The 4,265-nt window shown below is 41.4% G+C and overlaps 1 non-coding gene across 1 annotated transcript; it reads right to left on the reverse strand.

Moving 5' to 3' along the window:
- Positions 1-3,468: 3,468 nt before the first annotated feature.
- Positions 3,469-3,641, reverse strand: LOC119627435 (small Cajal body-specific RNA 16). Its single transcript, XR_005243629.2, has one exon.
- Between the last annotated feature and the right edge of the window lie 624 nt (positions 3,642-4,265).

Genomic DNA, 4,265 nt, shown 5'->3' on the forward strand with positions numbered 1-4,265 from the left:
AGAAGGAGAAAGGAGAAGGAGAAAGAAGAAGGAGAAAGGAGAAGGAGAAGGAGAAAGGAGAAGGAGAAGGAGAAAGGAGAAAGGAGAAGGAGAAGAAGGGAGAAGGGAGAAGGGAGAAAGAAGAAGGAGAAGAAGAAGAAGAAATCAGGCAAGGTCAATACAATTTGAAAAACACTGCTCAAGGAGATGTTGGACTGGTGCTGGACACCTCTCCTGGACCACCCTGTATCTCTTCCCCTGGAAGTGATTCCACCCTGAAATGATGGCCTACTTTGCACAGTACAATTATACTTGGCACATCCAACTATCATGTGATTCACTGTGATTTTGCATGTGTCTTAACTTCTCAATCACACTCTGGGTTCTCTGTGAACCAGGACAGGCTTCATTCTCCTTCACAACTTCCTCCAAGCTTGGCCCACTATCTGGCAAATAAAGTAGATTGTTAATGAATATTGGTTAGTTGGCTGAATTTTACAAACCATTAAGTTTATTAAGAGAATCAGGTGAAATGTTTAGATGGGGAAAAAAACTAATGGCCTCTCAAAAACAGTCCAAATGCCAGATGTCCCCTTGAAAATGACAACTGAATAGCAGTCCAAACAAGTGCATTAAGCCATTGCTAGCAAGAGACAATGCAGCTGCGACCCTGCATTAATAAAGAGAGCAGAAACAAGACAACCTGTTTTCACTCTGCTTGGAAATCTATGCTCTTCCCAGCCATCAAAATTGAGTGAGAAATTGCAGTGGATACAATCAGCTCTTATTTATTATCAACGTTTCACAGCAGCAAGTATTAATAATACATCTTATAAAGCTTTTGTTTTCAGCTTTCCCTGATACTGAGCCAGCAAGATTTGAGAATGTCTATGGGATCCAGCCTTGGTAAAAGAAGAATTTCAAAGAGATGGAAAAAAAAAAAATATATATATATATATATATATAAAGTTATCTAAATAGTCAACATGCAGTTATTCAATTATGCTACTTTATGATATACCGGACATAAGTCATTATAATAAAACCAGAAACAAATGCCACACATAAAACAAGAACCACCAAAATAAGTCCTCAGTATGAACAGAGCTTCCTGCCTCAATGCATAATTTATACTGTCTATAAAACCAACACCTGGGAGCCGCTAATTTAATTAGTTTGTATCGAACACTTAATTGTAGTAAGCCAAGGTTTAGGACTAGCTTGACAGCTGTTTTCATTACATCTAATTAATCTGTGGCATTTGGTTCTTTTTCCCGCTGTATTAGTCAGCTCAGGCTGCCATAACAAAATACTAGTCTGGGTGTCTTAAACAATAGAAATTTATTTTCTCACCATTCTGGAGGCTGGAAAGCCTAAGATCAAGCTTACAGCAAGGTTCACTTTCTGGTGAGGGCGCTCTTGCTGGCTTGCAGACAGTTGCCTGCTCACTATGTTCTCACATGGCCCTTCCTTGGTGTGTGCACACAGAGAATGAGAGAGATTGAAAAAGACGGAGAGATGAGATGGAGGTCTCTGGGGTCTCCACCCTTATAATCTCAGTTAACATTAATTAACTTCCTTAGAGGTCCCGTCTCCAAATACAGTCACCCTGGGTGTTAGGGCTTCAACACACGAATTTGGGGGTAACACAAATACTAAGTTCATAACACTCAACTTGCATAGACTGTAAAAATCATTTGGTTTTGCTTGGTCTGAGGAATCAGTTCCACCAGACGATATGATGTCCATGTTATAGTCCCTTAATTTTCCCTCATTCCAACAATTTATGTGCCAACAGTAGAAAGTGGTGCCTGCACAAGGACACTTCATCTGTGTGCCATGGTCTCACCAACCCTACCCAGGAACAACCATGTTGGCTCAGCATCTCCCCCACAAAGTTTTCCCAAACAGCCCCAACCTTAATAAAGGAATTCATTCATTTATTCACCTATCAGCACACATTTACTAAGTCACTTACACCAGGCATTGCACAAGACAATAGAGTTACAGGGTCAAAGAAGCCCCAGTCATTGCCACCAAGGAGTTCCCAACCCAGTGGAGAACACAGAAAGGAAACTTTAAGAATTCAGGAGAAGCTCAACCTTAACATTTGCAGGCCTCAGGCTGAGGGTAAAAATAGGGGCCTGCATATTATATATTAGAATGTCTAAATTATATAATTCAAGCTAGCAAGCAGTTAAATAAAATATGTTCTTTCCTACAATCTTAATAAATGTAACTTCAAAATTACCCAGAAGGCAGATTCCAATTTAGAACTAGTAGAACAGGAAAAAAAAAAAATGTATCCTGTGGCTTACTGCCCTTCTCTTCCTTCCCCCAGCTCCAGGCTGCCTGGCAAGGGGTCTGGCACACACATGTGGACACCTTCACATGTCCAAGCTCTATCCACAGCCCCTGCAAATAGCTGTCCCTTGATGGATCAAATAAAAAGACCTACAAAAGTTCTGGAAATAGACTCAGGGCAGAGGGTTTTGGAGTCTGGGCTTGAAGTGTGTTCAAGGATTGGGGCACCCATCAAGAAGGACATTGTAGAGGACTACGTGCTCGCAAATGAGACGTTCCCTCTAAGTCCTGCTCTTGCAAATGAAGCAGGGCGTTCCCAATAAGTCCTGCTCTTGCAAACCAAGCAGGGCGTTCCTTCCCTGCAAACAGAAAGGACAAAGGAGCCAGCTGCTAACAGCAGACCCTGGGGGCTTGTTTACGTGTAAACATCTTGAAAATCCAGAAAGTCAGGGAAAGGTCAGAAAAACAACAATGTGTCTTGTGAGTTGGCAACATTCCACAAACAACTGTATAAAATAAAGCAGAGCACGCCATTCGAGGCAGCCGCCATGTTTGTCTTGTCTTGTGTTGTCTTGTGTGTTCATTCCTTTGTTTAGGAAATATGCGGACCCCAACAGGACATTACAAAAAGAACAGGGCAGGGCCCTCTAAGGCAGTGCTTGGCAAACACCTGCATGAGCACCACCTAGAGACTGCGTTAGAACATGGATTCCTGAACTCCACCCCCAGAGGTGAGGCTTCGGTGGGTCTGGGGTGCAGCCCAAGAATTTTCATTTCTAACAGTTCCCACAAGATGTCTATCAGTGGACCACACAATGGACGGCCTGAAGCACAGGACGCAGGACATGGTTCTGTTAAGTGAAGTCTAATGGTGGCACTGATTTAGTGAGATATGTGCTACCCAAAAACTATGCAGAGTGCTAGCTGTAGCCACAGTAAGTGTATGTACACCTACATATATAGAAGTATACGCTGAAAGCCAACTTTGTGCCAAGTACTATATTGACTGCCTCATTCACTCACCAAATAATTATTGAACAAGAGACTATGAATGTGAAAGAACTGTACACTAAAAAAGGCCCATCTTATTATATGTAAATTTAATTTTTCAATTTAAAAATGTTTAAAATAAAAAGCAAAAAAAAATCAATCTGTTCTAGAGATTTCCACTTTTTTATGGGGGGGTCCTATGTATAGTATCAAACTGCCACTAGAATGTTCACATCTGTTACTGCAAATTCAAATCCCAGGAAAGACTTCTCCTGGGAATTTACTTTAGGTCAGGGTTGAGCTGCCAGTACAAGGCTGTACCCACAACTGGGCAGGTTCAACCACACAGGAGCCTTTCCCCAGACCATTAGAGTTCCACTGCTAACAGCAGAGTAGCTCGTATCAGAATGTTATTCCTGCTACCAATTATCAACTCTCGTCAAAATATTTTAAAAACTTGGAGGCACTAGAAAACAATCTACTGTGTGCCGGATACAAGTGTAGGCATGAATATACTTCAGTGGGAAAAGAAAAAGTTCATGCCTTCTTTAATATATATGCCTGTAGCATACATCCACAATTCTCATAATATTAAAAATCAATCATAGATAGCCTCGCTTTAAAGATGAGGAAACTGTTTCTGAGATGTTAAGAAATTTGTTACACACAAACCAGCAGAGCAAATATTTGAACTCAGGCCACCCCCACACCCTCCCTGCTCTACAATGAATAATGGGGGAAACTCAAAGGACACAAGGAGCTCTAGGTAGACCTAGGTAGAAAGAGGTTTTAAACCTTCTAAAATGAGTTTTAACTAAGAAAAGTTATCAAGGTGGAAGGAACAAAGGAGAATCACAATGAAGATAAAGACCTTCCAGCAAAGAGGAGGGCTTGTGTGGAGGCAGGAGTATTACATATGACGGTGAACAGAAGGAATTAAGAGTGGATCCTTTTATCTGCAATGAAAGGTAGTCACAGCAAAGTGGGAAAGC

The sequence above is a fragment of the Chlorocebus sabaeus genome, chromosome 14 (genome assembly GCF_047675955.1).
Source record: "Chlorocebus sabaeus isolate Y175 chromosome 14, mChlSab1.0.hap1, whole genome shotgun sequence".
NCBI classification, from domain to species: Eukaryota; Metazoa; Chordata; class Mammalia; order Primates; family Cercopithecidae; genus Chlorocebus; species Chlorocebus sabaeus.